At 29.9% G+C, this 19,496-nt stretch overlaps 1 non-coding gene across 1 annotated transcript; it reads right to left on the reverse strand.

The window, feature by feature from the left end:
• Nucleotides 1–719, reverse strand: LOC105158705 (uncharacterized protein At5g65660). The gene has a single exon (XR_016063747.1). It is a non-coding gene; the product is annotated as an uncharacterized protein At5g65660 (transcript).
• Nucleotides 720–19,496: the final 18,777 nt, after the last annotated feature.

A 19,496-nucleotide genomic window follows, 5' to 3' on the forward strand; every position in this document is an offset into this window, starting at 1 on the left:
TGACATTGAAATTCATATTATTTCCAGATAAATAAAGTCAACAGCTATAAGAACCTAATAATCTATATATATATACTACTTTTGCAATAATTGGACAATAAAATGAAATTTAATAAACTCTATATAAATATTACACTACATATCGCGCCGTTTTAGGTAACCATGTTTCTACTGGTGGAACAACTCAATTCATACACCGCGATCGGTGGCTTAGGTGGCGGCCGCCGCATCTCGACAGCGATTTCATCCGACCGCGGCGGCTCACACGGACACGGCACCGCTATGAACTTGGGAACATCGTCCCCCGGCATGATTATTACTGGCAAGCTCTGCTTCTTTTTCTCCTTGTAGTAGGGTTTAGGGAAGGAGGCAAGATCGCCGTCGGCGGCGGCGGCGAGAAGAGGGAAAGAGCGACGGAGCTTGTCCCAGTGGTAGCAGCAGGAGAATAATCCGCTGAGGGTGAAGATGACCACCAAAACTAGGGCTGTGCCCAAGGGAAACCCTAGCAAAGGCCGAGAACCCGCACTGTGTGAAGCGGGTGCACCTGCACCGGCATGATATGGACTCTCCATCAGATCAAGAACAAAACAACTCTCTAACAACGCTACCACTAGATCTTCCCATCCCCTGATGAGGACTAGGTGAACAAAAGCACAAGATCTTGTGTTCTCTGGACAAAAATACGTATGTAATATTATTCTATATATGCTTATGCAAGAAAGTGTGTGGTGGTGGGGATTTATAAGGGTGGAGGCAAAGGTACATTTGGTGTCGGGGGCAAGGTACGGAGGCAAGAGGGTCCCACCCACTTAATTAAGCATCATCATCTTTTCTTAATTCTCTTTTCATTTTTTTTTTCCTTTTCTTTTTATTTGATTTCCCGTGTTATAATATCCTGTAGGACATAAAACATTTTATCATAATAGACAAAAGTAAATAAATTTGATTCAATAGTAATTAATCACGACTATGCAATGATTTGAACTATTATTACAGCAAATAAGGCTAAAATATAAGCATAACTTAAGAAAATTAATGTCAAATCCCATAATTTTGTTATAGCTATGAATCATGGAAAGTCATTTTGATCATAAATAAAATTATTATAAATATTAATTAATCCTAGTCAAATAAAATTTTCACATTGATTCATTTAATTGTGATAGATAGTATGATTTATCCTAATTTAAAATTATACTTCAAAGAACACAGAAAATAATCGAGTTCGAAAACATCAAAATAATGTAATTATATATGCAACGTGGATCCAATATAGATTTTACTGTCGGTATAGTATGATTACATCATTTAGTATTTTCATACTGAATTTACACCAAAAGAAACCCCACATCAGAATATATCTATATAGTTCCGAATACTTAAAAATATGTAATTATTTTGATAAAATTATATTTTTAGTTTTATAAGATAAGAGATTCAACATATTTAGCCCTCTACTTTACGAATTTTTAAAATGATCTCAAAATTGGTAAAATTCGACATATTTAGTCCTCAATAGTCCTAAATTGTGAAAATTCGACACATTTAGTCTTCTGTTTTATGGGATTTATAGGATTAACAAATGTGTCGAGTTTTCTCAATGGACCATTTTAAATTTCATAAAGTAGGGGATTAAAAGTGCTGAACATTCAACCTTATAGGACTAAAAGTGTAATTTCACAAATTATTTTCATAAAGTGTTATAAAGCTTTTTTATCCAACAATTTAAATTTTTAGCGCAAATGATGATTAGGAAATCCAGTGGTAAGAAAATTAGCTCCTTCATTTGTTTGTTTTATGAGATCAATTAGTGGAGAAATTGGTGCTAAGTACTAAATTAAGTGTTGTTGCATATAGAGTGTGCTCGTTGGAAAATCCTATTACAGACAGGTCGGGGCAATTTTGGTTTTGATTAGGTTGCAGAAAATTTAGTTCGGATCAGATTTAGCTGAATCAAATTAATTACAGAGCAAGCACAATGCACTTGGTATTATTGGTCACTTTCCCTTAATTGTACACCAATCACAAAAAAAAATTATTACACTTGTCATATAATTAATTTAAATTTATCCAAATCAAATTCGAGCTAAAATTTACTTTGCGTTGCTTACTGTCATCTATAATGACAAGTAAATGAACTTCTAGTTCTCTCCAGATGTCTTTTAAGGAAAAAACAAAATAAAACACATAACCTATTTATGCATGAACAACGTTTATGTATTTTTCGTGCACTAATTTCTGTAGTTGTAGATAATTGGTGTACATGTATTCAAAGACGTGTTTATATATATATATATAGGCCAAAAAAATCTCTAAACAATATTTTGGTCCTTACAGTTTCAAAAGAGACGTTCACTGCTACTGGCACAGGGGATCACGTTGTCCCTTCTCAAAAGTTCAATGAACGGTGCACTACAATAAAACGGAAAAAACTGTTTATTGCGACCGGCGTTTGCAACGGGCAATATCTACCCAATTTGTGACAGACTTACGATCAAGTCATCATTTGACAGGAAAGAAAAGAAAGAAACCGAATTGTGATGGTTATGTCGTCGTGGCAGAAAACATCATAGAGTAAGTCACGTCGATTACAGTCGGAGAAATGGTCGCAATTGTTTTCCGTCAAAAAAATTCCAATGGTTTTTTACGATGGAGGAGGACGTCGCAAATTGCGACACTCTTTGCGATGGGTTCAAAACTTTTCCAACTGCCTTTCGAACATTTCCTCCCATCACAAGTGAAGGACCTTTTCCCATGTACACATAGTTAAAGTTGTAGTGATTTTCGTATTGATTTGTTTAATCGTGGTGGATATATAATTAAAATTGTAATGATTTATAACAGTGGGAATTAATAATTTGTTTTCTTACAGTGAAAATAGTATAATTGAAGATGCAAATTGGTGAAATGCGACCAGAATTTGATGTAAATGAATGCGGTGAGGCAAGTGATCGGAATGTGTGAGAATGAGAGGGGACATGAATCCGGATTCTGGCTTTCTGACCCTTCCGGTTCTTAAAGGGGCAGGACGAAATATCTGCAAAGGAGAAGAATGAACAGTAGACAACACTAACAGGAAGAACGTCATCTTCAATGTCTACTGTCTTACACTGCACCCCAGTAAAAAATCTGAAACATTTGACTTTGGATTATTTTATGTCGGGAGGGCCAACATTAAAGCATATTTCTAAGAAGGAGTTCCACGTGTTTGTATCCTCGGTAATTACCAATTTTTTCTATCGGTAGACTTTGAAATTTTCAAATCGCACCTGTTGGGAGGAATTTAATTCTTTTGCTCTCACTCCAAACAAAATTACTTTTATCTCGAACATAGAACGAGATACTGTAATGAAAAACGAAAAAAACCAAAAAAAAGAAAAGAAAAGAAAAGGGTATGTCGTTTCATTATAGGTTTTCTGACTTTTCATTTTTGTGGTGTAATGAATAGTTTGTTTATAAATTTGGAAATGTTTAGAAGACCTTTCTATTGGCTTATTGATGTTAACAGTATCAAACACCATAGGCATTGAATCCTCTGTGCCACGTTTATTATTTGTAATTCATTTTATTTTTTTCTTTGGTTATTTCAGAATAATAAGGTTCAATTCTAGATATACTAGATATAAGATATTTGGAAAAAATCCAGAGACCCCCCTGTGATAATAGAAATGTTCAAAAAAATCCTATAAAAATTGAAGTATCAAATACCCCATGTGATATAAAATAAAGTAAAAAAAATACTTCTCCGTATAAAACTTGGGTCACATGCGCTTTGATTGCGATTTTTTTATAAAAGTACCTTTTTTTTGTACATTTTTACCCTTCTCTCACATTTAATATATAATATTATATATATTTATTAATAATAAAATATTATGTTTATAATAATTATTTAAAAATATTATTTTATAATAATTATTTAATTAAAATATTATATATTTGTATTAATAATAAAATATTATTTTATATATAATAAAATATTATTTAAATTTAATTATAAAAAAAATTACAGCGACGGCGGCGAATAGGAGGGCACCGCGCCTTCCTCACCCCTGGGCGACGGCGAGGTCGACGGTCATCGCCCATTTTCTCGCCCAGATGTGGGCGACGGGCATCGCCTAGAAGGCGGTGCCGGAGGGAAAGGGAGGGGGGAGGGAAGGGGGGGTTGGAGGCGAGAGAGGTGGGGCTGGGTGGGGGGGGGGGGGAAGAAGAGGGCGGGGAAAGAATGGGGAAGAAAACGGGGTGGGGGGTTTATAATTATATATTATAAATATATTTTAATAGTATTAAATTATATATATTATAAATTAAAATAATTATATATTAATATGCCTAGTTTGACCAGTTGACTAGAAGGGTATTTTAGTCATTATTTTTTAAAAAAATAGGCTCAAATTGACCAGGGGACAGTGTGATTAGTTATTCGTAACATAAGGGTGATTTTTTATATTAAAAATTTTATAGAGAAATTTTTTATATTTTTATATAACACAGGGGGTCAAAATGGATTTAACCCTAAGATGTTTATATATTAGATAAGAAGGAGATGTGTGCAAAACATACAACAAAGAGTGAGATACTGTTGTCACTGCGGGAGGAGAGGACGTTTCTATACTGAAGTACACTTTGATTCGTCAATAGTTTTTTGCTCAATCAATCGGTAAGAATAACTAATTTCACCTTTCTAGTGGTTGTGGCTTTAATTTTCTTTGATGACCTGAGGACTGTTTTGATGAATGATGTATCAGTGTTTTTGTTCAGCAATCTATTGTCTTGTAATATGTCCTGATCGTGGAGGTAATCGGAGTTGAAACTATCCAAATTTTTTTTCTTTCTTTTTTTTTTTTTTTTGGAAAGAAACTACACTTTTGATGTTGCAAAAGTATTAACAAGGAATATTAAAATTTAAAAGGGCATTTGTAGCTTCTGTATTTGTGAACAAAACGAATCCACTAGGTCGCATCACTATCTCACCAGGTCATCGCTATCTCACTAGGTCATCACTATCTCACCAGGGCGAACGACCTCAATTCTGTAGGTCGCTTGTGACCTTATGATCCTCTGATTTTGTCCTTTTCTGTACAGTTTAGCTATTTTGTCCTTTTCTGTAATTTATTACGATTTTTGATTATTTCATAGATTTGGTTAGTTAGCAATCGATTAGCTAGATTCCTTCTTGTTTTATTTCTACAAGTTTCTTATTACATTTTCAAGATGATGAACGATTATCCATCCTTTACCATACTAATTTGATAGTGGAGTTTTTATTTTCTCTCTTGAACTTGAGAGTTTTACAGTATTTGTGGTGGGAATAGTTATAGTAAAAAGTTGAACAGTAGTAAAAATTAAAAGTGTTTGAAAAATAAAAGTGAAAAGTGAAAAAACAAATTGAAGTGTAAGTGTTTGGGGAAAAAAAAAAAAGCTTAATATTTATCATTTTATCAATAAATTATAGAAGTTGGGAAGCTACTTATAACTTTTGATTTAAATCAATTAAACCGTTCAAAAGCAAAAATTGTAAATAAAGAATATCCTATTTTTTGTTTTTCGGTAATAAACTGAGAAATACTTATTTAAACCCTTGTAAATATTTCTTTAACATGTTAACAAAACACTCAAACACGTCTTTGCACTCTGACCTCGAGCATTGTTTTCTCTTATTTGGGTATATACATACATATATAGATATAGTTTACTGTCGCCAGCCATCAGGTATCAAGATACAATGCAATCATTCTATCTAAGGTTTCGGGACTCTTCTCGAATCATTGTCAAAGGGAGTGGCGTTACCACACAAAATATGATATTTTGTTATAATTAATTATCATGATTAAATATAAAGAATTATAACAAATATTAATTAATCATAATTATACAATGATTGTCATGATAAATATTGATTGATTGTGATTAAAATCTAAATACCTTTAGAGCTCAATACAACGCTCAGAATAATGAATGATGTCATGAACTAGTGATTAAAGCTCAGGATGAAATTCCATAAACAAGTTCAAGATTATGGATTCGAATCCCATCGGACATTAGAATATTTGTTTCACTTTATATAAGTTATTATAATTTTTTAATCATTATTAATCATATTAAGGTATTGCTCAGTGTATCGAAATAAATTATTGTAATTTATTTACTGGTATTAGTTAAAATAAAAAAAAATACGAGGCTCGGAATAAATTATACTTTCTAAAAAGAGTAATATCTCATTTAAAAAAATAACCATGTCTACATATTTACTTCTTAAAAATAAAAATGCACAGCACATAAAATTTACATTTTCACACTTAATTTCATCTAAAATAATTACACTCGGATAAACTTAGATCGATTTTAATTTTTTCGGGATGGATTGAAAATTAATTATATGTACAGTAGGTTGTCAATTCATTCTAGTGTTATTGCTGCCACTAGTGTATAGAGCTCAGGACACAGTAACAATGATGTGCGTGTGAATCCATGTAGCTTTTTCTCTTCAATAGTGCCTGCATGCAGCAACTTGGGCATGTCGTCTGCTCTTTTTGCCAAGAAAAGTTCGTGGTCTTGGATTTACGGAATCAAATTTTAGATCATGAGTTTGAATTCTATCGATCATGAGCATTTATTTCATTTTTTGTAAATTTATTTTATTACTTTTTATTATATGAATGTACTGATCGGATCGATGTATTACTTGATAAATTTACTTTATGGAGATATCAATATAATAGTCTAAATTTTGGAACTTTAATTTTTTGTGTTGAGAATTAGCAAAATGGATTTTCTAATCCAAATTTTTATGGCATTTTTTTTAATATATACATACTACGTGAATTAAAAAAAATCAAGATGGATCATGATGGGCATGGAAAGTAAGAGCAAAAGAAGAGATCAAAATTTATAGGGTAAATTACATATGTATTTTATGGGGTTAGATTTAATTATACAGCCAATTTTTAAATTTTATAAAATTATTAAGTATAATAATTATATATACATATATATAGTCTTTTAGTTTATCATGATAGAATAAACTCTAACAAAATATTATATAATTTTATTTATTTATTATTAAGTACTTGTTCAACAGTTGATGATTGAAAAATTGTCCGATAATACCTGACGAGGCGTAAAGGAATATATATATATATATATATATGATTGCTATGAATTATTTAGGTTGTTTTGTTATAAATAATTTTATTTGTACTTGAGAATTTATTTTTCGGACTTAAATATTTGAGTTAGGCCATAAATAATTTTATTTTTAATTATTATATTAAATTTATATATATATTTGTAGAACAAATAAAAATATAAAAATAATTGGGTCTACTAGGTTGGATCCACCCGGGGCAGGGGGGGGGGAGCTTAAAAAATAACCAGGGTGGAGCAAGTCTCGGATCCTTCTTGGAGTTGGTGGGGCGGGTCCCAAGACCACCCAAATCTACCCCATGTCACCCTTAATTATAATTATAATCTCAAATGATGTATTTATAATTTACTAAGAATAGTGCGTCTTTGTGTAATTAAAATTAATCTTAGAGAGTATCACTGTAGTTTATCCAAATTTATATCAAAATATGAGGAGCAAAATTAAGGCAAACAAACGGAATCTGGGATAAAGGACAAGTTCAAATCTAGATTAAATTCAATCAAACTTATATTAAATATATATATATATATATATATATCATATGATTGATGCATAATTCAAATAGGGTGAAAATAGTTCAATTCGTCAAAAACTTTATCTATAATATACAAAAAAAAAATTATATTTTCGCACACAAATAACGGTTACTTACACCATGACACCAAAATTTTAAATTATCAAAAACGTCTTTATGTATTTTCAACCATCCCTACTCAAATTCTTCTTCTCATCTATATAATTTGTACTATCTATCTATACTAACATGAAAATTTTACTCACATTAATTTTTTTTATGTAGATAATATCTCTAAATTAATTTTGTTTTATTTATTTATTTATTTAAATATGATGTATTGATTTATGTATTTTATTTTTATTATTAAAATATTTTAAAATATAAATAATTATTTATTATATGTATGCAGAAATTGCGTCCCATAACGACTATTCTAAATAAAAAATCTGTTTTAGTCAAGAAAGGTGGAGGGTAGCAAAATCTTAAAAACAAAAAAAAAAAAAAAAAACTGCAATGGGCTTAGGAGTAGTAGTATGAGAACTGAAGCCCAATAGTAGACTAAACTCTTATCAACCGGCCCACTACAAGTCTGCTTCTTTCCCTAACTGATATTTTGGAAAATAAAATAAATTATTCCCCTATCCCTCTATCTAAATCGTCGATAGGGGAATAATTTACTTTATTTTCAAAAATATAGGAAATTAATTTTTTCACGGGAGATTTTTACTTATTTCAGATACTATAGGGATTAATTGCATTTAACCCAATATTTATACATGTAAAGAAAATAAATAAAACATTATATATTTATATATAAATATGTATTCATGTATTGGAACCAATGGCATCTGTTGTCTCTGACCTGTTGCATGATTGTTTTTCACTCTCTGTATAATTCTTTCCAGAAGCTTCTCTTGATATTAAGAAGTATTTAGCCCATGATTGGGATTGATTAGCCCAAATTTCAAATCAGACCACAAAGGGTCTAATTTAGAAATCCAGCCCACGTCACTGGTCAGCTACTGGGTACTAAAAGTCGAGTTTTTTTCCTACTTAATAATTTTATTTTCTCAATCAACCTAAAAAATACACGGATACTCGTAAAACTATTCAATTCATTGTCAGACACCGACACTCTTCAGACACGTATCTGAAAATTAAAAGAAGAAAAAAAAGGACATACTCAACACGTTTTGAATTTTTTTACAATATTAAAGTTTTGTGCTTTTTTTTAAAAAAAATAACTAATAAAAAATAAAAAGAATTAACTTACTCATCATGTCTTCCTCGTTCGACGAATTGCCACAGAGAACTAAGGGGCCGCCACTCTACATTTATTTAAACCACATATGTAAACGAGGACTAAATGCTTAGAAATGCAAAGTCATATTGAAGAAATAAATAAATAAGGGATAATTATAATTCACTTTTTTAAAATTTGATATAATTATACGTAAATTTTTTATAATTTAAAAGATGATATTTAGCACTTTTAAAATTTGTTTCCGTATATAAATATGGACCAAGTTTATTTGTTATTGATAGAGGTAGGAACTACACATATAATGGTATGTTGATTTCGTTGTGTGATTGAGTGTGAGTGACGCCAATGTGTAAGCAAGCCAGCCCGAATACAAGGATAACGTGTCTGTCCAAATTGGCTGATGATCTGACCCAGGTAAACCCTGCCCATTCCTAACCATGGTTAATTATTTACTCACCCATGGTTAGAATTGTAGAGGACGTGTAGCGGCAAAAGCGGAGGTCTACGCTCTACCCGCACTGCCTCCCTCTCTCCCTCTGTCCTTAATACTTACCAATCTCATTACTTAATTTAATTCAAATTCAACTTTTAAGCATTCCCTTATCCTACTTAATTTCCTCTTCTTAATCTTAATAACAATATTAAGATTTATAGTTAATTAAGAGATTCTAAGTATGCAATGTAAATCGACTTAATTTCATAATTAATATGATGCGGGTATCTACAATCAAATTGTATAAAATAATTAAATAACGCTCGAAATTTATCTAAATGACCAAATACTCTAAGGATCCGCGTACTTTTCACTTGGATCACTTAAACCAATCACGTCATTGACCTCCATAATTGTATCATCGTCGCTAGGTCAACATTCAGGTTTGATCGTACAATCATCACTATTACTATAAATATAGAACGCTTCTAGATGTCATATATAATATTTTTGGTTGCATTTGATACTCTGAAATTATTTTCAAATCAACCTTATCAATTTGTACATTGAGTGCTATAATTGAGATCTATTTAGTATTATTTTTACAGGTTTTTGTGAATGCGATTACCCTCTGTCTCATGGATTTCTGCATCAATATAGTCCGTAGCGTATGACCGAATCTGCACACCCTGTGTTTTAGCCTAAAGCAACATCAGCCCCCCTGACCTCCCTCTCGATGCCACCTCAATCTTGAACATGTCAAATCAGAATAAACTGAAAATTCATCCTACTTCAATCTGTCTCACTTAGAAAGACCAAAGAAAGTTTATGTAAACGGAGATACTCCCCGAGTTTTTGAACTGTCCAAGGACCCTCCCCCCAATCGTTGGTAGTTCCATGCGAAGATGATCATGGCTCGCAGCGGGGCTGAGCCGCAACCTCCACTGTTGAAATTGAAAGCTGAATCTTTTTGGATTGAGGGAGCTCAATGAAGCCGGAAGCTTGCATTTTTGTCCCCCTAATTTAGGCTTAATCACGAATTTCCTTGCCTACTTACGGGGGCATGCCTCTGATGCCTGGCCTACCTCAAACGTTAGAGGAGCCGGCACCAAGTCCACAGCCTGAGACTTAGATTCCATCAAGATATCGCCAGGTAGGTTAAAAATTTTCTTAACCCTTGTTGAACATCTAATGTACTGTTGTGTGTCGAATAACAATTAGAGTTTAGGCTAATACCAATAGGTTGCCCATTGTCATCGTGAAGGAATCACTGGGCCAGTAACTCAGTTTCCTGTGTTAAATCCAAGTCTATATAATGGGTCTGATTAGCGCACGAGCTGACCTCTTGAACAATGACTTCTTTATCATAAGAATGATGGGCTTTAATTATAATAGGAGAATCAGAAGTAGAACTAGGCTTACCTTAAGTACTGGGCTCCACTAAATTGTAAGTTGATAGGATCGCATTTTGTGCTTATTTCATGTGATATTTTGACCTCTTTTTGTGATCAAAATGCTCTTAAATAAATATTATTTTGCAGTATTAGTCTACTAATGAAAAATGAAGAAAAGAACCAAAATGTAAATTTGGACAAAACTCAAACTCGATTTTTGGCAAGAATTTGGAGCTACTTGGACTACATTTTTTATGAATGGGGATTTTAATTAGGATAATAATTTTATTTTCATTAGTCTTTTAGTTCAATTAAAAATCTATCTTTTTAATCCAAGTAGAATTAGGTATCTAGTTAGTATATATATGTGATGTAATTCAATTTAAGAGACACTTTTTAACGGGAATTTCAAACCTCGAATTCTGGTCTCTCTATTTTTCTGCGTTTTTATGATATTTCCTTACTTTATTTTTCATGCGTTCTTTCATAGGCATCTCTAGTTAGTTCTCTCATTCCGGTTAAAGACTTGGTGAATGTTTAAATCCAACATTATGAGATCTAATTTATGCTTTCTACTTTCATTCATATTGGTATTTGTGTTGTTCTCTATGCTTTTATGACAAATAATATGATTTATAAATAATAGGTATTGGTATTCATTGTCCATAATATTTGCCTAGCCAATTGAACTTGCAAATCCGTAATTGTTTTCTTTAGTTCAGAAACTAGTGGTAACATAGCATAATTGATTATGTATAAGTTTTCGATTATGTTATGGAAAATGCACAATCTAACTTAAATAAAAATCTTCGTAGGAACTTATTGGTTAGAATTGGGTCTTTTTAGTTCTTAATGTTGTCAGTAAATTAAATCTTGAGTACGTTCCCAAAATTATTTACTGATTAGGGATTTAGTCAACAGACGTTCCTTAACTATCCATAAAGGAAGGAAATATGAGGTTGTTAGGTCGTACCAATGGCCATAACCAATTTATCTATCATAAATGATTGTTATCTTTGCATCTATGATCGACCGTGGAGCTAAGCATGATCCTATTTTTAACTGGAATATCTTCTCTTATATTTACCTGTTCTAATTTTATTAGACCAGTTTAATTTAGTTTTTATTTTTATTCTTCTTCACAATCAAAAACCCCCCTTATTTTTATTTTATTTTTACTCTTGAAGAAATTAATTTAAAATCAATCCCTATGAATTCGACCTGCTCATCACTTCCACAAGTTTTTAGTGGGATAATATTTTTTGTGGATTCAACATCCATCATAATTAGAACTTGGAATTGGGCTTCTATGTTCCTGAGTAGCACTCCCCCCAACCTGTATTTTCATTTGGCCCAAGAGAGAGTCAATTGCAGCTGACTCTGTAATCCACCCACTTCCGTTTATCCACGTCCTTTGATGTTTATGATGAGGGGACGTGACGTAATAGGATCAAACATGCTCACCCCATGTCGTCCACTAACCCTCACTGACAAGTCTCCTTCCTCCAGCAGCCTATCTTGCACCGCCTGACCACTAGTGTATCGCCGGAGGGCGCCTCTGCCCCCGGCAGCACATAACTAAGGTCCGACGTCTCTATACCCTTCTCCGACAGGTTTACCTCGTACTGTTGCTCGCAATGACGTGCTATATGACCCAAAATTTCACAAAAATATTACAGAAGAATGGTAAGCGCTCATATATGACCCAAAATTCCACAGATGCAATTTTCAAATAAACTTTCCTTTCAAAAGCGCTTCCGAACAAGTATTCTTTTTATAGTATGCAATTCACTACATCATTTAATCCATTTAAATTCAAAAACTAATGTCATAAATCAATAACTCAAATCATGAATAAATTCAAACGAAATAAAGAAATAACAAACTATTATAATAAAAAAAAAATAAACATACATACACATTCATTAAACTCAAACTCACAATCTTTTATTTATACGACCTCAATCTTACCGGTTGATCAAAACCTGAACAAATAGTATGCCACTGTTGGCATATCAAAAGGAAAAAAAGAGCAGTATTTATGAGAAAATGGAAAAATAGAAATTGCAATAATGAGTAAGATTGCATGATTGTTGGTGGTGAATCTTTAATTTCAGCATGCAATATGTTATATGCCCTACCTACATTTGATTGGACTCATGAAGAGATGGATTAACCAAACATATGTCCCTACTCCAAACTCATTTAATCAGATTATAGAAAAATCAAATTTAAAAAAAAAAATGATCAAGACAATAATTTCATGCAATCAATCACAATAAAGAAAACCAAAATAAAATTAAATAAATAAAGTTAAATTTAAATTATACATATGTAAATACATTAAGATATGCATATAGAATATAAAAAGAACTAATGAAACACTTTCATTATCATCAAATTCATATATATATATCTACAAAAAATCTTGTTGAGAGTTACTAATGATATATTTAAAATTTAATTAATTTGGTATGTTTACATAAATAATATGATTAATTACACTTTCAGAAAATATAAAATTATACTTTTTCCTAAAACAAATTAAAATTACACCTATACCCTTTTTAAAAAAAATCTCTGTTTACACCTGACTCCTTAATTCATTAGGGTTTGGATGAAAGTAATGTATTACTTACATTCAAACCATAAAAAAGTGGACGTAAGTATAATTTTAAATTTTTTTTAAAAAAAATATGATTTTGTATTTTTAAATAAGGTCTAAATATAATTAATTTTAAATAATAATATTATAACATATAATAATAATTAATAATGAATGTAGAGGCCTAGAGGGCATAGAGCATTGATTAGGTGTGATGTCGTACGTTGAGGTAAAGGGGTAGGGGCAATAATGGAAAAAGACGCAAAAATAAACATTGCAAATGTAAGACTATGATTGAGCAAGCGTGCAAAGGTGAATGGCAGCTAATCATTCTTGTGCGACCAAGCATGTAATATATTATTTTAACCCCCTGAAAAAATATTATTTACTTTTTCAACCCAAAACAGACATTAAATAACAATAAAAATGTATAATTGGTTTTTCATAATCTTATATATTTTCATCTCATGATTATGTCCTGCTGCAGTATCTTGACATTTAATTATATATTAGCGGTCAAATCATATTTCATGTACGGGCATAATTTAAAATTTTATTATATTATTTAATTAAATAAATAAATAGTCAATTAAAAATGTTGAAATGTTTTAATTTTAAATGTGGATTAATAGAATTATTATTAAAATCTATTTATTAAAGAGGTCTCACGTACGTAAAAAGATATATATATTTGAGGGTATTTTAATTAAAAGTACATATTGACAATTAAAATTTGTTATCCTAATGGGCTCGTATTTAATAATCAGTATAGATTATATAAATAATCAATTATAGGGATATACAGAATATAAAACTCAAGTTTTGTGAAAGAATTTGAAGACAATGAACAGATTTGAGGTCATGGGTTCGAGTTCAATAAATATGTATATTTATCTTATTTTATGTAAATTTATTATAATTTAATTTAATATTTTAATTTTTATTAATGTATTAATTGAATTGGTATTTTTTGCTCTTTATTTTTATATAATTGATAAAAAAAAATTAAACTTATAATTAATCCAAAAGATTTTGTTAATAAATGTATTCAGTAGAGAAAACTTTTATTTTACCAAAATAATTATTTTTTATGTAATTTTATTATTGATAAGAAATATAAAGAAAATGTCATTACAACTAATTTGAAATTCAGTGTAACATAATAAATATAATTATCACGGTACATATTGCATCAGATTAATAATGACAATTTAATCACAGTTTCTATTACTTTTAAATTTTATTATAAATATACTATGCAGAATCAAATATGAATGTCGCTGAATACCTATCATCAGTAATAATTTTAATATATTATAATTAAAATACTTTGTTATTTTTTTAACACCATATGATGCATTTTTGTACATTTTTATTCTGCAAGATAATATAAGACCACGAAAATTATGTCATATCGGTACAATATAAATTTTTATTAGGGATAATTATACTGTCATTTGATGAGATATAATGTAATTACAGATAAATTCTCTTAATTACATCTAACATTTTTTATAGTTATTTTCGTCTAATAAATAGAATCCCTCCATATTCAAAATCTACTGAATTTATTAACATTAGTAAAAAAAAATAAACAAAATTTAATATTTAACTTCTGTAATTAAAAAAAATATTTGACGTGTAATTACTAAGTAATAAGTCAATCGAGAACACATACAAATTTTATTTATTTTTATTAATATAAATAATTTTGATAAATTTTAATTATTGAGGAGATTTATTTATTAGACAAAACAAAGATCATATATAATTTTTTTAGATTATAAAAAAATTATGTGATACACCAAATATGAAGGAGGAGAATGTACTTATCTTTTATTAATATTGTTATTATTTAACGTATTTAGATTTTTAATATATATATATATATATATATATTGTTTTTAGAAAGACATTAGAGAATAGGGGTAATGATGGAAAAGGGTGAAGTAGGAGAGAGAAAGAGGGGATAATGTCCGGGTGAGGAGGCGGCAGATGAAGTTCGATTGCCGCTTTCTTGTCCCCAAAACAATCACTATTCCCACTCCCCCTGTTTCCCTCTGTCCCCTACTTTCCCTTCTTAATAAATGCCCTTTGCGTGACTCGCACCGCACTCCCCCTACTCTTTCTTTCCTTTTCACTTTACCCCCTTTCCTTTTACTTTATCTCCCATTTGCCCACAACTTCTGTTATTTATTTGATCCCATCATTCCACGACCATTCTATCAAGATTAGTTCGACGCTTCACTATGTGAATCGTACAATTCGAAAAAGCTTATAAATATATACCCTTTGGATTTCAAACACAATTTTTTATTATTTTTTATTCTGTTTGGTGCTCATTTCTTTTCGATTTATACATTGAAAGACTGTAAACAAAACTTTAATGGTGGTGTTCTCATTGGATTGCGGATTCAAACTATCTGACGGATTTTAATATGAGATTACACCAAATTATTCTCTTAATACATAACCTAATAACAATTTTAGTCATTCAGAATCATAAAATGACGTACTGAAAATATAGTAAATTACAATGAATTTTTTAAGATTGATATAATTATAAATATTTTTATAAAATTAATAATCGTCTGATAAATATCTCCTCGTCATTTATTAGATCAAGAATAAATTTCTAACAGTTGAAATAATAAAATATAATTATGATAAATAATTAAAAAAAATAATTATAAAAATATATTGAAATAGAGAGTGGCATATGCGGGTACGTATGTGTGTATGTATGTATGTTTATTGCGCAAGTCCCAACTTGAAATGGTGGAGCCCAGGCGACGGCTATCATGGAGTTGGTGTGAGCTGAGGACGTCCGTTCTGTGATTTCAACACAACACACCATGTGATGGGCAGCAACCACGTGGGGGAAACAACCAAGGGGCATTTCCGTCATTCATATTGGGACGTAATAAGTGGAGTTGTTGCCTTAGTCCGAAACAAAGACATGCATGCTGACCTCGATTACCTTTGCCTCAAAACCACTGTAAAAACTTAAGTAAAACCCAACTTTTAACGCCTGTCATTACGTAACACGCCTGCCCTCTTCTGTTGCCGGTCTGAATTTTCCCATAATACCCTCTCTACCATCTTCTAATTACAATAATGCCCCTTATCATCTTTTGTGTTGTTGTCCAGCTAAGTTTGTTGCTAGCTCGTACTAATGGTGTGATTGATGTATAATTTAATAAAAAATTATATTTATTTTTGTGATTTTTTAATTTCGATCCCACCTAATTCAGACAATAATTTTCTTAAAAGTGAGCGTGTCTGTCTTTATTTGACTCGCTGTTATATACAACGAGTTTTTTTTCATTATGAAATGAAGTATTGTTGAAGAATTTTTTAGAGTTAATGTTTAATTACTCGTTAATAATTAAACTTAGTTTAATAATTAATTTTATTACTAACTAGCACAGGAAACACAAATGCAATTTGGTCAAATAATAAAACAAAAGTCCTTCTTACTTTATTTATACTAGGATAAAATACACTTTGTTTTCTTTAACTATTTTTGATGTAATATTTACTTCCTTAAATTAATAAATTTAATACTTACCCCTAAAATTAAATTTTTAGACAATATTGCTCTTATATGATATATATATATATATATAGTTTGAAGAATTTTGTTATTTAATAATTTTGCATTTTAAGTGTAATTAAAAAATATTTTAATTGGAAAAAATATCTTTTAATTATAATAAAATAAAATATAATCAGTGAATTAAGTAGTTTTTTACAGCCTCAACGTTAAGTAATGAACGAGTACATAACTAAACAAAAAATTCATAATTTTTTTTTATTAATTTGGTTATAGAATTAAGTTATTAACTATGCATTCTTTTAGATAAAAATAAGTAAATTACATATTGAATTTTTTAATATATTTTCTTTAAAAACTGATAAAAATATATTTATTTACTTTTCTATAAAAATATTGAGCTTTTGATTAAGCATATATATTTATCAATTTCTTTTAAACAGTATATATGAGTTGTTGATTATATTATATTTATTAAAATATCTACTATATATATTAATTTATACTCCACTTTAAATTTAAATTTTTTTATTAAAAAAATTAATTTAAAATAATTTAATATACAAAAAATTAAAATATATTAAAAATAATATAATTGTCTAGGTATGAGGGGCATTTTTATCCAATTAAGGAAGTAAATGTTACATTTATTAATTTAGGGGAATAAATATTACATAAAATAGTTCAGGTGAGGCAGAGTGTGTTTTACCCGTTTTATTATTATCCAAAAATGTAGAATATGGTCAAATGTGAATGTTTTTGTGCAATGTGGATAAAAATAGCAATGGCATAGTACACATAATTGGGACTTTATCCTAACAAGAGTCAAATTTTCTATAAGTTGCATTATTTAAAATCCACCACAGCCCCTAACCAAAAATGAGAAAACATTGCCTAAAACATTATTATTATTATTATTTATAGTATAAAGTACCCAATTACGGACTTATAGCGAGCATATGTTTTCATTACTAAATCAACAGTGAAAAGGCTGAAACCTTACAGTTAAAAGGCTCTATATTCAAACTTATAGATATAAGTGTTTATCAAATTTGTATAATGTGTTTAAACATATTCTTTAATTTAAAATTACGATGTATTTTGATCAACATTTGATATGTAAATATATTAAACGACATAATGAAATATATCAATTAGAAGAAAATATTAAAACTCCCTGCGACAAACTAACAAAACAAAATTCATTTGAAATAAATATATAATATGGGTGTAATTTTCATAAAAAGAATCAAATTGTTCCCACTTATAAAAAAACTAAAGAATCAAAATAAATATTTATAAATTCCCATAATTTTGGAAGAAAGAGAAATTGGGGTGCACGTGAATATTAATTGCAACTTAAATTGAAAAATGACATAAATATAAAGAATACAAAAATGGGGTAGTTTTCATACCTCCCCCAAAATAGCATATATCCCTCCCCACAATTTCCCTTTTTTCCTCTACCAATTCCAATAATATATTATCCAAAAACAATTTCTGCACCTCTTTGTTTTTGTTTTTGTTTTTGTTTTTTTTCTTCATTCACCTTTTGTTCCCATCACCTAAAAATGCCTTTTTTTCCCATTTGAAACAAAAAGTACCCAAAGTCAAAGGGATTTCATAGTATGTACTTACATACTCATTTAAGTAATTATCAAAAAATAAACTCACAACATTAAAGAATAAGGTAAATTATATCTGCATCCCATTAAATTATATTTAATTACATAAATATTTCTTGATTTTAATAAAATTATAGATGCACCCCTTCAAATGGTGTTAGTGCAATGTATTCAATGGGTATTTTTTAGTTTCTTCACTCAATATGGGGCGTACTTATAGTTACAATTATAACATAAAGGGGTATATTTATAAATTTGTGAAAATATATGTGGTGTTTGTGTAATTAGACCTAATATTAGAAAATATTAGTATAATCTATTCTAAAAAACAAAATGCTACGAGCTTGTTAATTTCTTTTAAAGGTAAAGAGTTTTTAACTTATTTTTACTATTTTTTTCAATTTTAATTATAGTAATCATAAAATTATCATTACTAACGTTTATAATCTTGTTTTATTCGGAAAAAAATTATAATTACTTATATTTAGAATAATATTTTATATATTATTAATTTGAAAAGCCATAGTATAACTATATTAATTTATGATTTTTGTGATTAAGTGTAGCCAAAGACCCTCTTAATTTTTATTAAAAATATTTTGTGTAATAAAATGAAATATGATTTTGGTATCGACATCATAATTATTCATAATAGAATTTGTCGTGTAGTGGTGTGAAGGGCATGATGGTGAATTAGCAAGAACCAGAAAGCAAAGAGGCAGAGGAGCTGTCTTGAAGGAAACTGTAAAAAGGCATAATTGGCTGTCACCATTTACCCACCTGCAAGAGCGACAGTAATTATTTTTTCCTGGTCATCTTAACGGCCCAGATTCACTTCTGGTAGTCAATCACGGCCGTCGGTGAAATCCCTGTAAGAAACTGCCCCTACATTTCCTACTTAATTGCCCTTTTGCCCCCCCCCCCTCACTTTTATTTTAATTTTTAACTCTAGCGG

The sequence above is a fragment of the Sesamum indicum genome, linkage group LG13 (genome assembly GCF_026168435.1).
Source record: "Sesamum indicum cultivar Baizhima isolate 11 linkage group LG13, ASM2616843v1, whole genome shotgun sequence".
In the NCBI taxonomy this organism is placed as follows: Eukaryota; Viridiplantae; Streptophyta; class Magnoliopsida; order Lamiales; family Pedaliaceae; genus Sesamum; species Sesamum indicum.